General features: G+C 44.7%; 1 protein-coding gene and 1 non-coding gene across 10 annotated transcripts in view; both read right to left on the reverse strand.

Moving 5' to 3' along the window:
• LOC126346684 (ankyrin-2-like) overlaps window positions 1–27,270 on the reverse strand; it is a 962,838-nt gene that overhangs the window by 756,262 nt on the left and 179,306 nt on the right. The gene's annotated exons all lie outside the window — the stretch shown is intronic.
• LOC126286453 (U6 spliceosomal RNA) lies at window positions 22,247–22,351 on the reverse strand. The gene has a single exon (XR_007551697.1). It is a non-coding gene; the product is annotated as a U6 spliceosomal RNA (small nuclear RNA).

A 27,270-nucleotide genomic window follows, 5' to 3' on the forward strand; every position in this document is an offset into this window, starting at 1 on the left:
TTGCTATGGAACTTTTATGCGTCTGTCTGAGAGTCATTATATGGACGAAGACTTTTCATTTAGATTCGCTCTTGACAGCGTCCTTCCGTTCGTTTATTAATACTTGCAGTGCCGGCAAAACGGTGTGTTACCAGCTGGCGAAGGAGTTCTGATCATTTCCATCCAGTCATTTTTGTTGCGTTTAATATTACATAAGACGTATATTTTTCTAACCCATACTGTATATCATATAAGCAACAGACGTTGCCAACATCCAGAAATAATTACTCTGGTTAAATATAGCGAAGGTTTGACTCTACGTATGAACCAACATCAGACTTCCCCATTTATGACTCACTGAAAACACATCCAGTCACCTCCCTGCTGCGGAGCTAAGGCCCTGGGACTTCAAATAGCGCACAACCAGGACGCCACTATTTAGCCAGTACGGCTGGCTTCGTGTGCATCTGCCCAATTACCACGCAAATCCTGTAAGCCAATTAGGGCGGCAACCATTCGCCAGAGTCTACGCATACATCTGAAAATTCTTTTCTAACTAGACTTGTTAATTTGTGCCAACCTCGTTACCATAAATGCAACTTCCAATTTACGTAAAGGACCTTTAGAGTCAAGAGACTGTATGTATTCATTCACAATTAGCTTATTCGAAACAAATTGCTGGCTTCATACATTGCACCCATATAGAATAGCTGGTTCGTCTCTCAAAAAATATCTTGTTAATAAGGTTCCTCTTGAACAGAGTTAGAAGTCCGCGTTTTAACACTATTGCTCTTGAACAAAATTTATTCTTTACAGCTATGGACAAATACATTCGCCGGCCGGAGTGACCGTGCGGTTCTAGGCGCTAGAGTCTGGAACCGAGCGACCGCTACGGTCGCAGGTTCGAATCCTACCACAGTTCATCAAGAGTAGTGACTGGCGTATTGTGACGAGCCAGTTCCTCGGCCAACATTGACGTTTTCAGTTGGTGAGGGATCTGGAGAATGTGTGTGATGTCCTTAGGTTAGTTAGGTTTAAATAGTTCTAAGTTCTAGGCGACTGATGACCTCAGACGTTAAGTCGCATAGTGCTCAGAGCCATTTGAACCATTTTGAACAAATACATTTTTTTCTTATTTTATTTCATCACTGATATAATGAGACTTCGACCATATCAATACTGAACACAGTACATTTTAAGAAATCACATTTAACAGGCATAGTGTTACGCTAACAACAGACTGTTGGAAGAAAAGTACGTGCTGCTATGTCGAATAAACGAAATATGAAACTAATGCAAACTGTCTAAATTCTTCCTCGCAAGCCGAATTGATGAAACCTGCACACTTCAGCGGCTGACAGTTATCTCGAATATGACAATATAGATTTTAATGAAGACAAAAAAATCTCACGGAGGCTACATGCCTTTATTCACGTTTGCAAATTGCTCAATCACTACATCTCATCGATGATTACTCATTCACATTGGCGCAACATTTACCAGGACCTCCAGATTTCTCTACAGTACGTTCTTTCCGTTAACATCTAAACTAACGGCTGCACTTGAACAAACCGCCATATTGCAGCAAAAATTGATTACTATTTTTATTAGATTTATATTTGATCTTCTGTAACCCTGCCAAGTGATGTCCACGTTGCGCTAGCTTCCCTAATGCAGAGTTACGCGTCGTGGTTCAGCTCGAAATCTGTACAGGGCAGTCATGGAAACAGATGTGTGGACCTATGTAGTTCTCCTCGCTCATAAATACGGAGATGGGATCGAAATCTTCTCTGAATTTCTCACCGGTACAAGAATACTGTTTGGTGTAACGAAACAGAAAGCAGAATATAATTTCGTGTCCGTTAGGGCGATCTTCTGATATCTTAACCACTGGGGTCGCAGACTCGTTTCACTATCTAGCTCTGTAAGTGAAGCGCCAATTAGTTAAAAGGACTAAGCACTACACTAACAATACACTCCAATCATCTGCGATACGTTCCCAGCGGGCTACTGTGGCCTACTTGCCTGCTTTCAGAATAATAGATAAACACTTTGCCGATATGCGGAACACGCATATTTCTTGTTAACTACCCGCAGAGGTCGCGCCAGGGAGTCACACAGGTGTGAGGTATTTTCGACGAAGCACACGCCCTACTGGCACCATTCGATACCGGGACATGAGTCACTGTGTCCCACAAAGAAGCCGGTAAAGACGATAAAATGTAGAATAGCAAAATACGGACTTCGTTAGCGTAACGCTCTGACGATAATCGAAAATACTAGCTGACTACATATCTTAAGAGTCGAGTCCTTTTACTTTTCTTGTTCGTAAGCTATGGTGCGTTAAAGAAAGTGGCGACACTGAAAAGCTTTGAGATGTTGTTAGTTAGACAAATAAATTGGTATGAAGAAATGGTTCAAATGGCTCTGAGCACTATGGGACTTAATATCTGAGGTCATCAGTCCCCTAAAACTTAGAACTAGTTAAACCTAACTAACCCAAGGACACGCCCGAGGCAGGAGTGGAACCTGCGACCGTAGCAGTAGCGCGGTTCTGGACTGAAGTGAATAGAACCGCTCGGCCACAGCGGCCGGCTGGTATGAAGAACTCCTGGCTGTAACACCATCCACTGTCGCGGCAGAGAATCGAAGATATGGGTGGGTACTATCATCTGTTGGTACGCCATGTGACTTTTACATCCTGTTTCAGACCTTATTTTATCGTATAATCTATGAAGTTTCAGGCAGCAGCAAGTTAACGAGTTGGCAAGGTAAGAAGAACTCCCTACACCACAAAAGATAGATGGTCGGCGAGCCTGAGAACGAAGCCGAGTCGTGCTGAAACGATCACAGAAATCTGTGATTCACCTGATGACATTGGTTGGTTGGTTGTTTTGTGGAAGGAGACCAGACAGCGTGGTCATCGGTGTCATCGGATTAGGGAAGGATGGGGAAGGAAGTCGGCCGTGCCCTTTCAAAGGAACCATCCCGGCATTTGCCTGGAGGGATTTACGGAAATCACGGAGAACCTAAATCAGGATGGGCGGACGCGGGATTGAACCGTCGTCCTCCCGAATGATGACATTGGTGCCAAACGCATTACTCTGGCTGTTTCTATTTACTGTTTAAATGCTTGTGCACAGTTTCAACTACTCTCATGACATTATCACCCTGATGACATTCTAATTTCACAACTAAAAGTTTAGTACAAGGTTACATTTAACGTTACGGGGTGACAATTATTGAATTACATGAAAAACAGTAAATTAGTTACAAACTAGGGCGCGCGCACACACTTTATTCAACATGTAAACGTCACTACAGATATTCAGATTTAGGTTATGACATGTTCTATATGCCTGGCGCACACGAATAGAGAAATTCTGCGTGACCTGCTGAAGTGTCGTAACAGATTTAGGTTATGACATGTTCTATATGCCTGGCGCACACGAATAGAGAAATTCTGCGTGACCTGCTGAAGTGTCGTAACATCGATGCTGTCAGTGACCTCCTGAACGGCTGTTTTCATCTCAGCAATGGTTTTGAGGTTATTGCTGTACACCTCGTCTTTGATACAGCCCCACAAAAAGGATCCGGACAATATGGCGACCAATGGAGGCCCACCCTTTTTGGCCCACCGACATCGCCAGCAGTGTCATCACGAACGCTACTCGTCCTCCCAAACTTGCGAATCAAATTCTTGATTGTTAGCACTCTTGGACTGGTTGCCTTCAGCCTGAACTCGGTCACAAACTTCCTTTCAGCCGCAGTTGGGCTGCTATTGCTCGCATAGTAGGCTTTCACAAGCGCTAGACCGTGACATTTTCATGTGCACAACGCCAGGCAAAAGGAGGTCCCACACGATATTAGGAGGTGTCATCGACGTTAGACACTTCAGTGTAGACCTAAGGAAACTTGACTTATTACCTAGACATAAAACGGAAAAGTAAAAGAACTTAACTGAACTAAAAATTGTATTTATCTTCTTTCTAGCGGCTAAATACAGAAACGGGCGCACGACATGAACGAATAACGAAGAATTAACAATGACCTGTACATGACACTTTTCGTAAACGAATTACTGGGTACTTGTGCAATTTCAGTGCCTATGAACTGAAATAGACAACAGATCAGGAGACACCGACCGGCTCAGCCGCTCTGCTATTTCCAGTGAGGTCATCAGTCATCAGTCCCCTACAACTTAGAACTACGTAAATCTAACTAACCTAAGGACATCACACACATCCATGCCCGAGGCAGGATTCGAACCTGCGGCCGTAGCGGTCGCGCGGTTCCAGACTGAAGCGTCTAGAACCGTACGGCAACAACACTGCTGAATCGTCGACTTTGGCAGCGGGTCCTCCAGAGGGCAGGAGACTCAGACAACACAAACCTTTAGCGGATTCTTATTTTTGTTTTCAAGTAACACTATTCAGTAAGCGATGTGGAATATACGATGTGAACATGGCGAACGCGTGTAGGAACATGAGGAAGCACGTTTGAATTTACGTTGACGACTTCAACTCGCCCACAAATAGCACCGTATCTGAAGCCTGCTTCCCCAATTTCTCTTCTCTATGAATATTTAGCCAGCTAGTACCAGCATAACACTGTCACACTAGATGGTTGTTTATTCCATTTCGAAGACCTAACTGCCTGAATCGTTTACATCTGCATAGTTTTTGATAGAGCTAATTGGTCTGGTTTGTGACCACAAAATTAAAGACATGAACTTCACATACATTAGAATTTTCAACTGTTCGAGGTAGCTGGCGTTATTTTTCGTATGTGCAATGTTTTTTAGAGAAAAATCTTGTTCAGCTCCTCGAACAATAAAAAAATTCTAAACTTATGTGGCCATTGTTTCTGTTAATGTTGTGTAATTATTTACTACCAAAAATAGTTGCAAAGACGTATTTGAAATACCTTATGCGAGTAATAAATTTTCTGGGGTCAAACTAGGAGTTCATGCACTGCACGTATCACAAAAGCGTGTCGTGCAGTTCCTTTCTCATTAAGCATTTCATGAGTTCGCTCGTATTTCAGGACGCTGAAGTCAGCACATAAATCCTGCACAAAATATCACGGCACAAGGAAAACATTACATCGGTCACCTTGTGTGCTCAACGCAACCTATGTCTATGCTTCAGCAATATTTCGATACGAGCTGAATGCCAAGTCGTATTCCATCTGTGAGCGAGTGGCGCTCGTTGTGTAACCCTGTAGTGTTCAGCAGGCAGCTCAAGTGGCAATATTGCTGTCACACGGCATCAGGAAGGCGGGGTTCTGATCCCACAGCGGACGACCTATTTCGCCGCTGCGAGATTCCAGCAGCAGCGAATGCAGAATTCTGACTCGAAGGGTAAAGAAATGATGAAGTTGTCAGCCTCCTCGACGAATCACGCTCAGAACATTACTTCCGCTCCAGACTGAAAATTCGTGCTTGAAGCGAACACTAGGATTTTCAAATTATTATCGAATTACCTCGCGGCGATGGAAGTGGAACTTGGACAGTGCCTGTCTCTTGCACAGCAGAGAAAAAGACTTTAAAGGAAAGGTAGTTTATTAGGCTAATCGTACATAATATAAATTTTATAATTATTCTGTTTCATCACGTTTGTATGAGATAACATGAACCTAGGTAGTACTATTTACGTACGTCACGGCGAGTAAGCAGGAGCATTTTTTATATTCTGTAGATGACGACGAGACCATAAAAATCATAGAGAATAAATAACTAAATAATAATAACATTATATTTTGCTCATAGTTTCTTCGAGCGTTGAGAATCAACGAATGCGATTGCGCATATCATACGAGTGACCGAGCAACGTAAGCCAGTCGCTAGTAATAAATGAAGTCGAGGGTCGCTAGATATTCTTAACAGATGGATATTTTTGCTCTCGTTTGTTCTTCATGGCGCTTTCTTACTACTGGGAATCGAGAGTTGCAACTGTCCTCTAGTCCCCTGCTCGAGCATTTTATAGGTCGTGCCGTATGAACGACAATCAGAACTTAACGACTTCTTCACCTTAATTTTAAATACTGTGTATTTTATCTCGATTTCTAAATCGGTTACCTAGTTCTAGTTGGCAGCTGCCTATTAACGGCTGCCAGGCGCAATAAAATTTTTATTTCCAATAGGTTATCTCATACGATTATTGACTGAATTTAAAAACTTAATGTGTGTCGCAATCTACTTACTGCGAAGTAGATGCTTACGTTAACGGTTTAGCACAATAACTCAGGTACTGAAGTTGGAAACGGCGTATACGTCTTGTCGCGAAAATTACTCTAGCTACATTGATCCAGTATCTGAGAGTGAGAGCACTTCGCGACTACCAACCAACTTCACACGTAACTTCAAACCTTAACTAAACTACTACTCTCTTGCTACATTTTCGCTGTTCATGCAGTAAACGTTCAACATCAGGGATGACGTTTTAATGAATAGCTTCTTTACAACTATGTTGCGGACAGTTCCGCATACACCACTGAACATACCTGAAAATTTATATCGTACGACCCACAGTTGAGGCGATAAGACGTCTTAAACATTGAGATGCTTGAAATGTTACCTTTCCCTAAATAATCAGAAGCTTCAAGCTGTTTTATGCGTAGGTATTCGATTCTTTAAAGAATCAGGGGTGGGAGTTACGAACTGATTTTGCAGACTGATGGTAAGTTATCTAAAGATGGCCTAAAACGCCGGAAGCCGGTTCATAACGAACTATTAAATAAATAATTGTGGATCATTTATACTGAGTGTTCACATTAATATGTCTATGTTCCTCCAAGAACCGATGGAATATTCCACAAATACAACCAAATGTGCTAACGTAACTCAGTTATGCGTCATATACAACAGGTTAGTGAAACAGAAGTCTAAAGCCGCACAGCATAACTGGTTCAATCACCAGTGATTAAAAGTACACATAAAATCGAAATACGCGATGCTGAAGTCAAGCAGTACCACACAAGCAACCAAGGAAGCTGTCCGTGTTGCCGAAAGGACGTGAGAGAATGAAGCAATGAAAAAGTGGTATGTGGTGCATGATAAGGTATGTTTATATTTGAAAGTTGTTCATATGGTAATTACGTCACTACTACACTCTTGTGAATTCGACGTATTTGATAAAGCTGTCAGACAAGATTCGCTTGCCATAACAAACCTGATGTACCACCGCAAGAAAGCTGCAATCGAACAATTATCTCAACTGAAACGAGCTCTAACAACCACTAAACGTCAACAGTTTGCAGAACGTGTCATTAACCTATCAAATATAAATTTGTCAAAATTATAAATAAGGAAATTAAATATGCTGCGTATTCCAGTTACATCCATTTACGAAAGACAGCTTGACATACTGAAATTAGATCTTGAATATTCTTCCTCACACGATGTGTCTACAAAACATCTGGTAGCTCATTAACTAAAAACTGTTCAGATGGCTCATATGGCTCTGAGCACTATGGGACTTAACTTCTGAGGTCATCAGTCCCCTAGAACTTAGAACTACTTAAACCTAATTAACCTAAGGACATCACACAAATCCATGCCCGAGGGAGGATTCGAACCTGCGACCGTAGCGGTCGCGCGGTTCCAGACTTTAGCGCCTAGAACCGCTCGGCCACTTCGGCCGGCTAAAAACTGTAAATACAGATATAATCAGCGCTAGTTGTAGGGAGCAAACGGGTGTTGTCCGCATTAAAAAACGATGCCTTCTCAAGATGAAATTCCCGTCAAAGGTGACTTAAGTGAGAATATACTGAAAAAGTGTTGACATTGCTCAACCCTGCAAAGTTCCCTGAGTTGCCTAACAATCCCGCAATGAAATACGCTATGGAAGTGAAGAAATTTATTACAACCTGCAAATCCATATTTACTGAGAGTGATTCCAAGTAAATCACAAACATGGTTCAAGTGGCATCCCGGTTATCTAGTTTACCGAAGCTTCAGAAAGAAAGTGTTGTAATAAGATCTCTAGTGCCGTCAGTTTCAGCACTCTGCCATAAATTAGCAAAAGAGTTAAATTCACTAATTAAAACAAAAACTAAATTTAAACCAAAATTTGGAATACCTAATTATCTTGCGTTAGTGAAAAAGCCAAAAGATGTACCCCTTCCACCTAGTGCAAAACTTGTTTCATTTAGGTTACGTTTTAACAGATTTGTTACATAATACTGGAAAAAATCTAGTGTAGACAGAAGATATAAGGATAGCAGCTGAAACATGCTTAAATCAAAATTATTTCCAATTCCAACACGCTCAGTCGGATTGGTTAGCAATGAGGTCCCCTCTAAGGCCTTTATTAGTTGAAATGTTTTACGATAATTTTGAGCAGTCACTTTTAGATAAAGAGCCTCTAAATTCTACAGTACCATATTGGACTAGCTACATGGATGACGTACTGTGCTTATGGACAGGTCACACCAGACAATTAAACAAATTTCTTCGACATTTGAATTCACACTACAGCAACATCAAGTTTACAGTGGAGGTGCGAGCAGATTATCAGCTTTTTAGACCTCACCATTGCAAGCACCAGCATTTATTTAAGATATACAGGAAAGTAACTTAACAGACATAGTAATACCAGCCAGTTCCCAGCACCCCATAAACACAAACATGCAGCCTTCCAATCCATCGTACACCTCCTAGTACCTATATCACAAATGAAACCCAGTTTTGAAAAAGAGTTTAAAAATTTAAAGAAATAGCAAACCGAAATGGTTATAGTTCTACCCTAGTTGACAACACACTCAACAAAAAGAAGAGACAGAGGACAACAACAGTCCTTTATCCAACACAGACACCACACAACCACACTGATAACAAATAGGCCCCCATGTGGGAAGGACTTCAACAGATTACTGCCCAGGAAACTAAAATCCCGGAAACGTACTTCAGCTTTTTATTTTCTGTTCAACAGTAAATATATGATTCCACGTTTGGAGCTGAGTGGAATTAATAGCCGGCCGGGGTGGCTGAGCGGTTCTAGGCGCTACAGTCTGGAACCATGCGGCCGCTACGGTCACACGTTCGAATCCTGCCTCGGGCACGGATGTGTGTGATGTCCTTAGTTTAGTTAGGTTTAAGTAGTTCTAAGATCTAGGGGGCTGATGACCTCAGAAGTTAAGTCCCATAGTACTCAGAACCATTTGATTTTTTGGAATTAATAGAATTTTCTGCAATCTGTGTGGCAAATTGTACGTAGGTCAGTCATCTAGAGCTACAGCTACTTGACTGACTGGGCACGAAGGGAGAGAGAGACTGAGAAAGATTTCTCTTTCGCTGAGCGCGATCAGAATGAATGTCATTCATATGATGTGAAATGTGATGTTCTCAATAAACGAACTAATGGCAGGAAAGTAACATTACTTGAAATTCCGTCCATTAATAAACACCAGTCAAAGAATCCTGACGTGGTCCTTATTGACCAAACACAGTTCCATTTATTACCCTTATTAAAGTAGCAGCAGCCAATTATTATTTCTCTCACCACTAGATAATAAGTAGTTATAACTATTCCACACCCACATTCCATGATCTTCTTTTTATCGTCGCTCCTCCTACCCCTCTCATCATATTCACCAGTTCGTCCATATGACATAGTAGCCTGAGCCAGCACTCATTAGCACAACAATTTTCGGTTGTACATTCATATAGTTTTAATATTCTAATATACTGTCGTGTAAGATATATTTTTGTTTAGAGCTCCTTAGGTGTTACTCTTTGCTTGCGTTTTGTATCGATATATTCATAAAATGCCACATATCTTTGTACAACAACTTTGTACAGCTATGAACGTTCACTGAAGTTGTGTGGACTATCTGTTTAATATTCAGTTATATGACAATTTCCTAAGAAGCCGAATGTCCTTTACAACGAACTATTAAATTCATAATTGTGGATCATTATTACTGCGTATTCAAGTTGTTAATATGCCTATCTTCCTCCAAGAACCGACTGAGTATTCCATAAATATTAGGTAATGTACAAGTTGACAAAATTTCCTAACTGTACACATGGTGGCTGAGGGCACCGTAACCACTTTTAACGTGATGAACAAAGATATTCTTCGTCCGGGTCACTTTTTACGTTTATTCGCATTACTGGTTTCGATCTTTAGTCACAAGCCATCTTCAGATGATGAATTGATGTTCGCTGCAATTAGTTATGGGTCTGAAATGGCCTATAACCATTAATGAGAATAAAGATAGAAAGTTACTCTGACTGAATCTGCCTTTCTCCATAAGTTAACGATGTCGCTCATATAAAAATCCTGACAGACATTTCTCATTTCTCTGGGATTATTTCCAGACGAGTAGTTCATCACCAAGGTGCTTTTCTGGTCGACGAGAGAGCGTGACAGAAATACACTCCTGGAAATTGAAATAAGAACACCGTGAATTCATTGTCCCAGGAAGGGGAAACTTTATTGACACATTCCTGGGGTCAGATACATCACATGATCACACTGACAGAACCACAGGCACATAGACACAGGCAACAGAGCATGTACAATGTCGGAACTAGTACAGTGTATATCCACCTTTCGCAGCAATGCAGGCTGCTATTCTCCCATGGAGACGATCGTAGAGATGCTGGATGTAGTCCTGTGGAACGGCTTGCCATGCCATTTCCACCTGGCGCCTCAGTTGGACCAGCGTTCGTGCTGGACGTGCAGACCGCGTGAGACGACGCTTCATCCAGTCCCAAACATGCTCAATGGGGGACACATCCGGAGATCTTGCTGGCCAGGGTAGTTGACTTATACCTTCTAGAGCACGTTGGGTGGCACGGGATACATGCGGACGTGCATTGTCCTGTTGGAACAGCAAGTTCCCTTGCCGGTCTAGGAATGGTAGAACGATGGGTTCGATGACGGTTTGGATGTACCGTGCCCTATTCAGTGTCCCCTCGACGATCACCAGAGGTGTACGGCCAGTGTAGGAGATCGCTCCCCACACCATGATGCCGGGGTGTTGGCCCTGTGTGCCTCGGTCGTATGCAGTCCTGATTGTGGCGCTCACCTGCACGGCGCCAAACACGCATACGACCATCATTGGCACCAAGGCAGAAGCGACTCTCATCGCTGAAGACGACACGTCTCCATTCGTCCCTCCATTCACGCCTGTCGCGACACCACTGGAGGCGGACTGCACGATGTTCGGGCGTGAGCGGAAGACGGCCTAACGGTGTGCGGGACCGTAGCCCAGCTTCATGGAGACGGTTGCGAATGGTCCTCGCCGATACCCCAGGAGCAACAGTGTCCCTAATTTGCTGGGAAGTGGCGGTGCGGTCCCCTACGGCACTGCATAGGATCCTACGGTCTTGGCGTGCATCCGTGCGTCGCTGCGGTCCGGTCCCAGGTCGACGGGCACGTGCACCTTCCGCCGACCACTGGCGACAACATCGATGTACTGTGGAGACCTCACGCCCCACGTGTTGAGCAATTCGGCGTTACGTCCACCCGGCCTCCCGTATGCCCACTATACGCCCTCGCTCAAAGTCCGTCAACTGCACATACGGTTCACGTCCACGCTGTCGCGGCATGCTGCCAGTGTTAAAGACTGCGATGGAGCTCCGTATGCCACGGCAAACTGGCTGACACTGACGGCGGCGGTGCACAAATGCTGCGCAGCTAGCGCCATTCGACGGCCAACCCCGCGGTTCCTGGTGTGTCCGCTGTGCCGTACGTGTGATCATTGCTTGTACAGCCCTCTCGCAGTGTCCGGAGCAAGTATGGTGGGTCTGACACACCGGTGTCAATGTGTTCTTTTTTCCATTTCCAGGAGTGTACTTAAACTGCCTTGACAGCATATCCATTTAATACAGGGAATGGCTCTCTCTTCCTAGTATTAAACTGCGTAAAATGTTAAAATAAGAGTGAGACGAACCGGGCAACAACAGTGTCAAGAGTGCCAAACTAGTCGCGGAAAAAGGCGAACCAGATCATATTTACATTTTCGTATGGAATTCATCTGGTTTCTTGAGGATCTGTAACTCAGAGAATATCTCTTTGAAGTAAAAAGTTGCTCTTCAAATAGAAAGGAAAGAGAAAAAGACACGTATTGCGTGTCTAGGTCAGACGGTTACGTACCGCATTCACCAGATAATAGATTACTGGTGAAATGGCGTCGCCCGTCAGCGAGCCTGTGTGACGTAAATGTTAATACCTCTCCGTCATCCGGCGCGGTAGGACGCAGCGGCCGTGGTGGTCCACATTACGTAGTAATGAGACTGTTCCACCAGGCGGGGAGGCGAGTTATACATGCAGACTGCAATCAAGGCGGCACACGTGTTTTATGCATGTATAGCAACAGCTGCTTTTGCTCCGACGCCAAAAATAGGTTGCAACTACACTGTTGGAAAAAATATTCTATGAAGTAGGCTGTGAAAAATGAGATCACGCTAGAGTGCAACGTTGCTAGCGCGCTCTAGCATGAATGATAAGACCTCAACTACATTGTGCCTTGTAGAACAAGTGTTCTCCATAATTTGAGGGTACTAACGACTCCCTGACAGGGAAGTAATTATAACTGGATTAACATAATGTTTATTAATGGAGAGGTATTACTTCGTCAGCAGTTTGTAAAACAAACAGCAGTATGACAGAATTCTACGTCAGGCCAACGTTGAAAATTGTGTTGGCGACTTGCTCCTAGCTTTCGCCTCTCTAAAATCATCATCATCATCATCACCCTGTAATCTACACACTCTCATCAGAGTTATGGTAACTGTACAGATGTTGGACACGACAGTCAATAACCCAATCATAAACTATGTAACCTCTTATTATACAGCACCTGACAAAAAAGTCAAACACTTAGAAGACTTGGATGAGCGATACTCTAATTTCGTACACGTACAAAATATTGGCGATATGTACTGATTTCGGTACAATTCATCGTGACACGTAGAACAGTCACCATAGTGCATTGCTGTTCTTCGTGTTTAGTGATGTTACCAGGCCTAGTAGGGTACACACACAGGCGACAAAAGACATAGGATAGCGACACGCACAAATACAGATGGTTGTATTATCGCGTACACCACGTATAAAAGGGCAGTGCATTTGTGCAGCTAGCATTTGTATTCAGGTAATTCACAGGGAAAGGTTTACGACGTCATTATTATCGTATAGCGGGAATTAACAGACTGTGAACACTGAATGGTAGTTGAAGCTAGACGCATGGGATATTCCATTTCGGAAATCGTTAAGCAGTTCAGATCCGCAGCGTCAAGGGTGCGCCGAGAATACCACATTTCAGGCATTAACTCTCACCACGTACTATGCAGTGTCCACCGGCTTTCACTTAACTACCGGTGTTTGCGTCGAGTACTCAGTACTAATAGACAAGCAACGATAAATTTTTATGGCTCTCACCGGGCCACAATTGTTCGCGATTGGTTTGAAGAGCATTCTGGATAATTAGAGCGAAAGATTTGGCCACCCAGTTCGCCCGACATGAATCCCATCGAACGTTTATGGGACGTAATATAGAGATCATTTCGTGTACAAAATCCTGCACCGACAACACTTTCGCAATTATGGTCGGCTATAAAGACAGCATGGCTCAATATTTTTGCAGGGGACGTCCAACGATTTGTTGAATCCATGTCACGTTGTGTTGCTATACTACACAGGGCAAAAGGAGGTCCTACACGATATTAGCAGATGCCCCTTGACTTTTAACACCTCAGTGTACAAGGGGGCGTGAACAACGTCAGATGTTGTGTGATCACTGTGAAGGGAGCGGAGATGCAGTGTAATTGTGTGTGAGAGAGTTATCAGCACCTGGCAAGAGTTTGAATGGGTCTCCATTGCAAGTCTTCATGTGACTGTCTGGCTGAATTGTGGGGCATTCAAATGTGACAGTGGGTCGATGTTGGACTGCATGGGAACGTGACGGCAGGTATACTTGTCAAGATTCTGGTCCGCTACCTCAGCAAACACCACGAGAGATGATAACCGTACTGTGCACCGAGCACATCAGCTCCAGATACATGTAATACACTCACTTCAACATTCTTTGTCATCCAGTACCATCCGTGAGAGATTTCCAGTTGCCGGACCGGATTTAAGGTCACAGATGGTAGTGACTGAGGGAACTCTGATGCTGCAACAATATGTAACGGTCATCCTGCGATCTCAAGCGTTACTTCTTACGCGACAGTATCGTGGTCCCATATTTTCAGCAGGACAATGCTCGACCATACATGGCACGTGTCTCTATGAATTACCTGCTTGACGATGAGATTATTCTGGGACAGTCTAGATCCCCATATTGGTGTCCAGTGGAACCTATATGGGACGAGATCGGGTGTCAACTCCGTCCAGGATATCATGAACCATTTTCAGTAGTTGTGGGACAGCTTGCCTCACTCGGGAATACTACCTTCCCAAGCGAATAGTGCATGAAACCAGACGAGAGGGAGTGCAACACAATGTTGACAAATGGGCTTATACTGCCAAGTTCCTTATAAAAAAAAACTCGATTTTACATTAACTGAAATGTTACATAGTGCCTCAACCCCTTAAGTTTCATATAGTTTCCTCCTTCCCCTCTGAGGGCTCCACATTTTTTGTCAGGCAGTGTGTTAATGAGTTTTAGTTTAGATGTGTCTGCTTGCAACTGAATGAAGGCGATATTCTTTTTGCCAGACACGGTTCGCCTCAGTTTATTAAGGCATCATCAATGGCTTGAAATACATGTAGGGCCGACATTTGCATTCAGCACTTTCAACTTACACATTTTGTTATTGTACGTGCGAGTTACAAACAGTACTCTCTTAGGGTCAGTATTAGAGTATTTCTTACTATGTGTGTTACAATTACTCCATAGTGAGTTTCAAAGTTCGTTGAATGATGCTCTAGTTTTTCCAGGGCGCTTAGGGAACTAGTAAATATCAGTATGTGAGAGCCTCACTCCTAGAAGCTCAGTTGTAACGTTGCTCGTTGCAACGGTAGCTTGTACTTAGCTCCTACTTCCGTAGTGGGACAGAAGTATGCCGAACCTGTTCCTTCAATCACTTTACATCCGTCAGTGTTTATAGGGACCGGTGTCGGCCACTCCGTCAAAACATGCTGCAAGTTTACTCGTATAGTCCCGGTGGAAGAAGTGGGGGATAGCCTTGCTGTCACGCTGCTCGTTGCAACGGAAACTTGTACGTAGCTCCTGCTTCCATAGTGGGACAGAACTATGGAAAACCCATTCCTTCAATCAATTTACGTCCTGCAATGTGCAACGGGACCGGTGCCATGCACTCCGTCAAAACATGCTGAATGCTATATAGTCACTGTTAGGAGTGGAGAAGGGCTTTGCCTGATATAGGGTAGACCTGATATAGGGTAGACGGTTTGCAGAAGACGGATCCCTACTCTTATCTGAATATCGGAGGTGTCTTTATCGTTGAGTACGAGTGGAACGATGTAAATTGAGGTGCCAAAAGTCATGGGATACCTCCTGATCTCATATCGGACCTCGTTTTGCCCGGCGTTCTGCAGTTCGCCATATTACACTTGTAAACGACCTGACAGGCATTTTTTATCTGTTTGGGACTATTCGAAATCGATCAGTTCTTCTTGACGGTATTTTTTTGTCAAAGTAAGAGCGTGACAGTAGTACTCATTGACTCAGCAAGACGTTGGAAGACGCTGAAGAAATATTGAGCCATGCTACTGTTGCATCCGTCCATATTTGCGAAAGTGATGCAGGCGCATGATTTTGTGCACAAACTGGCCTCTCGATTATGACCCGTAAATGTTAGATGAGTGACCAAATCACTCGCTCGAATCGTCCACAATGTTCTTCAAACCGCTCGTGAACAATTGTGGCTCGGAGACATGGCGCATTAACATCTTGAAAATCCCAACGTTGTTTGGGAGGAAGAAGTCCAAATGAGTGGCTGCAATTGGTCTCCCAAATAGCTGAATATAACCATTTCCAGTCTATGATCGGTTCATTTGGACTAAAGGATGCATAACATTCCGTGTAAAGACAGCCAATATCATTATGGAGCCACCACCAGCTTGCACAGTGCGTTTTTGACAAGTTTGCTCCACGGCTTCGTGGGTTCTGCACCACACCCAAACCATTCCATGAACTCTTACCAACTGAAATCGTGACTCATCTATTCAGGCTAATGTTTCCCTGCCGTCTAGGGTGCATCGGATATGGTCACGAGCCTAGAAAGGCGTTACAAGCGATGTCGTCGTGCGGTTAGCAAAGGCACTCGCGTCGGTCGTCTGCTGCCATAGCCCATTAACGCCAAATTACCCACACTGACCTAACAGATACATTCGTCGTACGTCCCACATTGATTCCTGCGGCTATTTCATGTAGTGTTGCTTGTCTGTTAGCACTGGAAACCCTACGCAAACGCCGCTGCTCTCGGTCGTTAAGTGAAGGCTGTCGGCCACTGCGTTATCCATGGTGAGAGGCAATGCCTGAAACTTTGTATTCTCAGCACACTCTAGACACTGTGGATTTCGGAATATTGGATTCTCTAGGCCCTAACAACCTCGGAAACCTTCTGAGATGAATCGCCGGATTACATGAGTACAACTGACAGCACCGCCAATGCACTGCCCTTTTATACCTTGTATACGCGATACTACCGCCATCTTATATTTCGTTATCCCATGAATTTTGGCACCTCACTGTACTGTAACTGACAGTAACTGGAGGTTATAAAGGTATTGCTTTACGCAGCAGTAATATCCCTGGCTCTTATGGTTCCGTTGAACATGTGAAGCCTCTGTGGAAGTGGATATGGTGACAAAGCTGCACGCTACGAAGTAATCCGGCGCCTAGTGGGGCACGTGTTCGCCTGGAGGGGAGGCTGGGCCCTGTCCTGTCCCCAGTTGGGAGGTATCGTGTTGCAGGCACGCCGCTCCATTGGCCACGTAAATGAGATTACTTGGGTTACGGCGCACAGCGGTTACGACTCGCGCGGAGACGTCTCTGGGGCCGCCGTCTAGGCCAGAGGTTGACCCCTTCCGTCATCACTCTTCCCGCAGCCTCGTTTCAATTTCCTCTACTTAGCACCATCGTACTCCGGACACTGACTCGGTCACTTACGCACACAAATGTCTAGCAGGAATGCCATTAGTCTTGGGCTTTAGCCAAGCAGAGACGAGACCCCTCGCCACTGTAGTAATGGCAAAGCATAGCTTGCAGTCGTGTTCTCCTTCTCCCGACAATGCGACGCTTGTTGCATATCACCGATGAATGGAGCTCCCGCTCCCATACACATTACTACAAGCACGTGTAGATATTTTGCCGCCGCGCGGAGTAGCCGCGCGGTTTCGGGCGTCTTGTCACGGTCCGCGACGCTCCCCACGTCGGAGGTTCGAGTCCTTCCTTGGGCATGGGTGTGTGTGTGTGTGTGTGTCGTCATTAGCGTGAGTTAGTTTAAGTTAGATTAAATAATGTGTAAGCTTAGGGACCGATGACCTCAGCAGTTTGGTCCCATAAGACCTTACCACAAATTCCAAAATACTTTGCCCAAGTATAGTTAAGATTTTGGGGAAAGTCTGCGCAAGTATTTCATCCACTCCTCATACCCTTGTGCGTGACCGGCCGGCGTGGCCGAGCGGTTCTAGGCGCTACACTCTGGAACCGCGCGACCGCTACGGTCGCCGGTTCGAATCCTGCCTCGGGCATGGATGTGTGTGGTGTCCTTAGGTTAGTTAGGTTTAAGTAGTTCTAAGTTCTAGGGGACTGATGACCTAAGATGTTAGGTGCCATAGCGCTCAGAGCCATTTGAACCATTTTTTTTTATCCTATGAGTAGTTGGGCGCATTTTGCCTGGTTTTACGACAGATAATCGCAGTTTCGTTTCTGTAACGTGCCAGCACAAAGAAATACTGCTCATTAAGTCTTTCGTGCGACGTCCAGCGTCGATGAAAAACGTCTGTTTGTTTCCAGTTGCAAGGAAAATGATTTCTGAAGTGGAATTTTACCTGTCCATTCAACAGAGCGGCCCTAGACTTTTTTAGTGCGACATTCGTTTTACCGAACGGTTTATCACTCACATTGCGATGCGCTTTCCTTAGTCACCACTGCACTTGTTTACTGTAACGCCACCGTGCGTTTCCGATAACGACCACGGTAGGCCAAGTGCAGTAATATCGTGGTCGAGTAGTAATCCGGACGACACAGATATACACTTCACACTTCATAAAAGATCGGGAAAAGGCAATGGCAATTGCAAATCAACTCCACTCGGACCTTGTGTTCCTACATCTGCTTTCCTACACTCATTCCGAGAGTATGGGACTATTTCGAATTTCATATAATGTAGTAGGTATGAAAGTTGCACATCTACAGTCATGAAGACTACTCCTCGTCACAAGAAACTGCAATTCCACTGTCAATTCATGTCCTGTTATAGCTTCACTTTTAATCGAGAGACTTGTGATGAAACGTTCAGATATATCTCCTTACCCTTTGAGAATAAGCCAATGTACTGTTTGTATTTTAAGTTCACTGAATAACTTAATACAGAAATACATTTTTCTTCCCAACAATTACTCTTTAGACTGCATATCATGTTTTTTCTACCGATTTTTTATTTGAAATGTAAATGTGGCATTTCTTGTCTACTTCGAATCAATCATCGCAAACAAATTCTCATCAGACTATCGATTTCGATCAATAATCAGTAGCCCTGTCGTCAAAAAGAGAAACAAATGGAGCTGCTGGACTATTTGAGCCTTGTAAACAATATGTTAAAAAAACAACGAAAAGTTACTATTTTATACATACGGAAAAGATGTTAGAATAATGTATGGCTTCTTCGATTTTATTTCGGGTACGTTTCATAACATTTATGAGCTAGTGTATTCTATATGCATGAAATTAGTTCCTTTTCCATTACTTTATAAACTTTACTGTTTGCAAGGTGTTCATTGTTCAGCAATTTGGTTCCCCTTTCCTGACACGTATGAATCGGCACATTATGGCATTGTAGTATGACGAGAATTTATTTGTAATCACTGACTAGAATTAAAGCTAGCGATTCTGTACTTCCCTTGTCACTATCATCAGCCACGAGTAAGTCGCTCCTTGTAAAAATATTTAAATGTCGCCGAAAAGATCACGTCGTTGCCATAGGTCAATGTACTGACTATGCAAAATGTATAAGCACTCCCGAGCTGTGTGAGATGTAGGATGATTTGATCAGACTTGCGCAAAATGCTTTTTCAAGACTGTAGTAAAGAGTGCGGATACGTCAAGGCAGCCCTGACGAATCTTACGAATCTCCTCTTCGCTGCACTGTCAGTATTGCAGCGTCCTCCTCTGGTACTGGTGCTATGAAAAGGCGTTCGATAAAAGGTGACACATTCATCAGGTGAGGTCAGAGTAAAGGGGCCCCGGTGCTGACCGATCACGATCGACTTTGCCCGCTGCCCCCCCAGGTGCAGTGTACACCGAGTGCGAAATTGTGCTGGCGCAGTCCCCGCTCTAACGGCGCCTGCGCACGCGAAGGCCGCGACATTACTGGCGCTGCCTGGCCAGCCGACCTACGCAGCACGCGCAACGAAAACGCTGCCCATTGCCGAGTTGCACTGGTTACCTCCAAAACATCGCAGCACTGCACATACTGAGTAACAATAAATGAGGGTACACTCATTCCAGAGCCGGCCGTTGTGACCGAGCGGTTCTAGGCGCTTAAGTCTGGAACCGCGCGACTGCTACGGTCGCCGGTTCGAATCCTGCCTCGGACATGGATGTGTATGATGTCCTTAGGTTAGTTAGGTTTAAGTAGTAGGGGACTGATGACCTCAGATGTTAAGTCCCATACTGCTCAGAGCCATTTGAACTCACTCCAGTTGCTCTTCTCCAAATGTTTCAAAAATGCCCACAGCACTTCTAGTCACATCACAACGTACATACGCAACGTGTGAAGGACAGTAAAGAACTGAGTTCGGCGCATGTAATTTTTTTGGTGATTTTATTGCAGGCGTGTCAGACGTTTTTATTAAATGCAATGTTAAAACCTGAAACAACAAGAACGTCCGTAACATAAAGTAACTGATCCGTGAAGCGTGTAACTGCACACGGGGGCAGATTAGGGCAGTAAAAGGAAGGACTCCATTTTGCGTCACGTGTATTCGGATTGTTGAGACACACTTCGTTAATAGCTACTTTCGTTACTGAATCACACGTAAATATGGACCCTTCTCTATCACTGTCAACACAATTCTCACCGCCGGCCGCGGTGGTCTCGCGGTTCTAGGCGCGCAGTCCGGAACCGTGTGACTGCTACGGTCGCAGGTTCGACTCCTGCCTCGGGCATGGATATGTATGACGTCCTTAGGTTAGTTAGGTTTAAGTAGTTCTAAGTTTTAGGGGACTGATGACCACAGCTGTTAAGTCCCATAGTCCTCAGAGCCATTTGAACCACGATTCTCACTTTGCTTTATTTCTTGGCTCATGTCTGGATAAAAAACACGTACTCTTACCGTCTTTCCGCCACATTATGACTGCTCTACGCAAAATGATAATTATACAACACTATCGTTAATTTAACCAAACAGAATTAACCTGTTAATTCAGCACAAGTCAATAGCGTCATTTACTGCTCGAGCACGGCGTTTGAATTGGCAGCAATCGTGAAACGTATCTGAGAGGAAGCACGGGAAACAGAAAATGGAAACTTAGGAATACTGCCGATTCACCACGAGCCGGTCACGAATTGCATGTCGTAAGGAAAACTTGGCGAGTGACAAAGTGTATTCAGCTCTCTGTGTCACTACAGACCTCGGCCCGCTGAGAATGATGAATTGGTGGAATCCGTAAACTGCAATCGGCACGAACTGCATTCGAGGAAAAGGTGTGCGGCCGTCGAAACAGTTCCGCCACACCGAGTCTGCTGAGCACGCGATTCGGAGGCGTGCGAAGAATACAGACTCTAACCGGATCGGCACGAACTGCGTGCAGCGAAGAATTCATTCGAATAACGAAACATTTCAAGCAGTAACGAATAGTCACTTCCCAGTCTCACGACACTCTCATTAATCGTTAACAGATACATATGATGTCCAACGACTCTGATGTAGACCGGCTGCCGGCCGGTGTGGCTGAGCGGTTCTAGGCGCTTCAGTCTGGAACCGTGCGACTGCTATGGTCGCAGGTTCCAATCCTGCCTCGGCCATGGATGTGTGTGGCGTCCTTAGGTTTAAGTAGTTCTAAGTTCTAGGGGACTGATGACCTCAGATGTTAAGTCACATAGTGCTCAGAGCCATTTGAACCATTTGTATACCAGCTGTCTGTATCCGGCGCTGCTGTCTGTTGCGTGAGCTGAGGGCGTTTTTCGTGATTAGTGTGTGGTTCTCTTAATGTACTTAAGGAAACGCTAAATACTGAACGATATGTATGCATTTTACAGCACTGCGTGCTGCTTATCGTAGAGGAACAGTGCGGAGTCGATAACTGTATCAGCGTGAGAATGCAGCCTGTCATGAATCTGCACCAATGCAGGAATGATTTGTAGACAATAACACTACTGATGTGGACCAGCCTGTCCTGAGTCCCGACGTGAGCATAATGGAACAGCTTTGGGGTGAGTTGCAGAGTTGACCGCTCCAGGCTCAGCGTCGTAGATCCCTACCCTCCCTGGCAACGGCTCCCGAGGGAGAATGGTCAGTCACTCCCCCGCAAACATTCAGACACCAGAATGAAATTTTTGCTCTGCAGCGGAGTGTGAGCCGACATGAAACATCCTGGTAGGTTAAACTTGTGTGCCGGAATGGGACTCGAACTCGAGACCTTTGCCTTTCGTGGGAAAGTACTCTTGCCAACTCAGCTACCCATCCCCGGTACCTCGTCTTCTACCTCCCAAACTTCACAGAAGCTCTCCTGCGAAACTTGCAGAAACGATATTGTCTTTCTTCCAGAAGTTCTAGTTCTGCAAGTTTAGCAGGAGAGCACTCCGTCTTCAGGCGACAAGTGGCCCATTGGGACCTTCCGACCGCCGTGTCATCCTCAATTGAGGACGCGGATAGGAGGGGCGTGTGGTCAGCACACCGCTCTCCCGGTCATTATGATAGTTTTCTTTGACCGGAGCCGCTACTATTCGGTCGAGTAGCTCCTCAATTGGCATCGCGAGGCTGAGAGCTTCCCAAAAAACGGCAACAGCACATGGCGGCCTGGGTGGTCACCCATGCAAGTGCCGGCCACGGCCTACAGCGCATAACTTCGGTGATCTCACGGGAACCGGTGTATCCACTGCGGCAAGGCCGTTGCCCTAAATAATGTGGAACGCTTCACGATTTTGATTGCCATACTTGCGCAGGGGCCATGTTGATCTTCTCTGTATTGTTCCAATTTTAGTATATCCACCGCCGAAGCGAGTACTCCGCAGGAGAGCTTCTGTGAAATTTGGAATGTAGGAGACGAGGTACTGGCAAAAGTCCCGAGTTCGAGTCTCAGTCCGGCACACAGTTTTAATCTGCCAGTAAGTTTCATTCAGACACCACATTAAAAGCGTCCTCAGAAGAGTTCAGGCTGCCATACAAGCTAATGTCCACTAATAGGTGTCTGGATGGCTTTGACCAAATAATGTACCTTACGATCAAATTATGCTCTTACTTCAAGCCAGCAAACATTATTCGCCAATGGCTTCACTGCAGCTTTTACAGATAAACAAAGTATTCAGTTACACGTGGCAAGGCAGGAGAAATTCTCCTCGACGTTGCTGGAGTGGCTCCATTCTTCCGGATTGTGGAGGGCCCGGAAGGCTCATAAATATTGGACCAGCGCTCGGCTCCGCTGCGGCCCTTTTCTGCGGCGGCGTGAGAGCGTCCAGAGCGCCGCTCGTGTGCGGAACAGGACAGCCGTGGCCAGCCCGGAGCCATTTGGTAGTCAAATGAGGCAGCCGTGCGAGACACGCCGTAACTCTGCCCGGCGCGCGACAACGGCAATCACCGGGCAACCACTGCCCTGCTCTATGGTCCTTGTCACAAACCCATCCACCACCACGGCTCCTGTCGTGGATAGGAAGATGGGGCGAGGCCGTTAAGATTCGGTTGATTAGTTATTGTTTCTTCCTTCTTTCATTGTGACGGAAAAAAAATTGCAACACCAAGGAGTTGTGCGACATAAACGAAAGTTCATAGGCGCGTTTCTGCATATGTAGGATGGCTATAATTTCGCACCTTACAAGCGCTCATCCACATACTTTGCCGTGATCTACAACCAAATTAGGTATTACTTAATAGGTAGTACATCGTATATATGTATATTAAAGGAGACTGACATTGTTACATACGCCTTGTAAATAATTGTTAACGCTTATTGTATGAAAGGTGACAGTGTGTCTTTATCATCATACTAGTAGAGGTTGGAACGCCAGTGGAAATGAAATGGCAGAGGGAACTTGAGACCTGTGTGGAAGGCCCACACAGGTGTGTTGGTCCTGCTTAGACAAAGGAAGTAGGAAGACAGAGATCGTAGCACCGTAGCGCTGGAGCACGATAGAGTCGCGACCTGCCGTTTTATAGCCGAACCGGAAGGATTATACTTCGGAAACTACGGAAATCTTGGACACAGGTGAGAGGAACGAAGAAGCGGCAGGTCGGAAACCACACAGGCTGGGTTATTTCCATGGATTTTTACTGAGAAGCGTACCATTGTACAAGTTTTTTCTCGCAAACTGTTACGTGTATATGAAGACGTAGAAAAAGGCGAGACATAGGCTGATTTACCAAAATCCTTATTAGCTAGTTCAGAAATATGGTAAGTACGAAAAGCAATAATGTCTCTGTCCACAAAACTTTCAAGTCCAGGAACATTTGGTACTCCTGTACCACTACGAAGAATGGCTACGGTAAACCATCCGTTACCATGACCAAATGAATCATTTATATCTAAACTAAAATTAAGTCTGCAACTGACGAAAACAGCGGGACCATCCAGCAGGGCTTGAGCGGCGACAGACTTAACTGGAATACGATTCTTCTTGTCTCCAGCTGTTGTAGCGAATTCGATGTTCTCGATGGTCTTGTAGACTGTCTGTTTGGAACGGCGGCTGCTGCACAGGCAACTGCATTGAAGGCTGCCAAGGTGCCGTACAGAAGATATCGCCGCCGTTCCAAACAGACAGTCTACAAGACCATCGAGAACATCGAATTCGCTACAACAGCTGGAGACAAGAAGAATCGTATTCCAGTTAAGTCTGTCGCCGCTCAAGCCCTGCTGGATGGGCCTGCTGTTTTCGTCAGTTGCAGACTTAATTTTAGTTTAGATATAAATGATTCATTTGGTCATGGTAACGGATGGTTTACCGTAGCCATTGTTTGTGGTGGTACAAGAGTACCAAATGTTCCTGGACTTGAAAGTTTTGTGGACAGAGACATTATTGCTTTTCGTACTTACCATATTTCTGAATTATCTAATAAGGATTTTGGTAAATCAGCCTATGTCTCGCCTTCTTCTTTCTCTTTATATACACGTAACAGGAGGAAAATAACCGTCAATGAGTCTGTATTTATATGGGTTAAAGGAAAAGGTGTATGTGAATATGTAAAGTTTGTTGGTGATTGTAGAGAGGTAAAATATTTCGTGGTCCCGGAAGATGATTCGTTTTCGGAATTACGATGGTGGGGAGCTGAGCATTGCTGGGAGGCCAGCGGTGGAGAGACGAGGTCTTCCGTTGTGAGCGCCCGTGTGTTACAGTTGCTCGATATCAGCTTTGTTGGGACAGCTGGACTTGCTGTCTTTGCTCCCGGGAGAGTTTATAGTTAGAACAGTTAGGAACTGTACTGTTGCGAACCTATACGATTCCGGACTTCACTCGTGGGTTGGAAGTCGTCGTTGAGTGCGCAGCGTTCAGTAATTGAGAGCACTGCCTCTGCCTATACTTACGTGGAGACGTTATCGGAACTCCGTCCTTGTGTTTGGGAGCTCGCGTTTCTCTTCTATAGAACACAGGGAGCAGAAGACAGTATTGGAGTATATTAGTCGGCCGTCCTAGTGTCTGAAAGAGTTTGTTTGTGGCTGGAGTTCTTTCACCGTCGAAGACGAGTACGAGAACCATCACTTCGATGCACAGGACGCAGTACGTACGGTGATACCGCAAGTTGCCTCGGCTTATTACGGCTATAAAAGCTAAACAGGTGTGACCACGTTAGTTTATTTCCACTGAGGTCCCACACCACCGTAGATCATCTTTGAAAGTAGTGTCTTCCAGTGTTTGGGATGTAAATGATGTCAGTCATTTCGCGTTATTGATGTTAATTAGACCGCACAGTCATGATAAGGGGCAGAGGTGGGAAACTGATCAGTAATTTAGTTAGGAAATGTAAACTTTGTATTAAACTTTTTTAATCTACAATAAATATATAAACAGGAACAACGTTTATCATTTAGTAGCTTTAGTGCCTTCATCATTCATTTACGTTGGATTGTAATTTATAGAATTAATAGATGCTGACATCTGCTTCAGGGGGTAGACAGAAAGAGGCGAAATCTTCATTTTAGCGTTTATTATTTTCCGTTGCGCACATTCATTTTACACCCGCCTGGAGTAGCATCTTAGACATGTGAAAGATGACGTCTATTCAAATTTCACGCAACTCGCATGAGAATGGCGCAAGTAGGGCCAGTACAACACAAAAGGCAAGATTTCACGAAAGAAAAGAAGTCAGCAGATGGAAGGTAATGGACCCAGCAGGCAAAGGTGCGACACTCTAGAAGGATGAAGGAAATCTGGAAACACAGAAAGTCAAACACGAAGAAGACTGTCAGAAAATTAGCTTTCTGCCAACAAGGTCTTCGTCGCAGATATAACACACACACACACACACACACACACACACATGAAAACACTACTCACACTCTCTGCTGACCTCAGCAGCCAGTGACTCCGGTCATATGTGTGAGAGTTGTGTGTGTGTGTGTGTGTGTGTGTGTGTGTGTGTGTGTGTGTAAGTTCTATCTCCCACGAGGGTTTCTTGACCGAAAGCTCATTTTCTGACAGTGTTTTTGTTGTGCCTATCTGCGACTCAGCATCTCCGCTACATGGTGAGTAGCAACTATCCTTTTCATGATATTGTTACCTTCCATCCTGGATTTTCCATTGTTGAAAAACGAAGAAGCCTAGCCGAAGTTGATATCGAGTAAATAAATAAAATAATGTACACGTATATTTTCTGTTGTATATACAATATGCCCAAAGAGAGTAATGTCTGTGTGAAGCAGGGAAAACGAACAGACGGGTGGAGAGAGAGACATACAATGGCGTTTTTTTTGTATTACTTGGTAGTAGGATACGTGAGAAACACAAAAAGTTATACTAAAGGACACTAAAATTGATTAATGGTTAGTAAAATGGTGCAAAGTGAGAGGAGAGTGTCGGAGGTCGAGTTGTGATGTCTGGAAGTAAATGATTAAAGAGAATGTTTCTTGATGTATGCAGCACCTTTAAGGTCACTGCTCAATTTTTGCGCTCAAACTGCAGTTCCTTCCTCATCATTCTGCCGAAAATCCGAAATGCGAACGACTGGCATACCCTATTAGCCCCTTGTGTAAAAATACCACGGCCCACAGTCGACTAGGCGGTATAAAAAAAGACTTCACTTGTGTGCAGAGTTTGCTACCGAACGTCCAGGTACGCAACAGTATCAGTATTCCTTCTTATACTTCACTCGCATTACTAGCTCATACAGAAGCTGTTGTAAAGTCGTCGAAGCCAATTTCGCAGAACAGGTGCTTGTCAGAGTACGAACTGGCTCGCAAGTTACAGAATCTTTTGTTACAAGAGATGAAATTGTGGCGCAGCGTCGGCGTTGCCTTCGGCGTAGCAGATGCTAAAAAGCGGTATTCATTCGGCAATGGAATTTAGCTCAGAGTGCAAATTAAAACTGTATGCTGAATCGAAAATCGAAGCGTGTATCCCCCTATTCCCCCACCACAAAAAGCATCAGACGACCAGGGCAATAATGCTCGTCCATCAGATCCTCACACATAACAACTAACTGCCATATACTTCTAGCTTCCAATTAATCTCTTCTTGAATATGCAAACAAAACGACACACAGCGTGAGCAGGGGTGTAGGACGGTTACCGCGTGTGTTCTGGGCGGCGGGGAAATGGAAAGAGATGAGCAGAAGCTCTTTGGCAGGAAGAGAGGACACGACAGATGGCTGGAGTGATACGAAACGTCTGCAGAAGTTCAGAGCTGAGTTTTGGGCACCACTTTGACTGGTAGTGAAGTGGTGTGTAGGTGGCAGTCGACTGTACCTTCTTTATTTTATTTACTTATTGGATTTCGTT

The sequence above is a fragment of the Schistocerca gregaria genome, chromosome 1, assembly GCF_023897955.1.
Source record: "Schistocerca gregaria isolate iqSchGreg1 chromosome 1, iqSchGreg1.2, whole genome shotgun sequence".
NCBI lineage: Eukaryota > Metazoa > Arthropoda > Insecta > Orthoptera > Acrididae > Schistocerca > Schistocerca gregaria.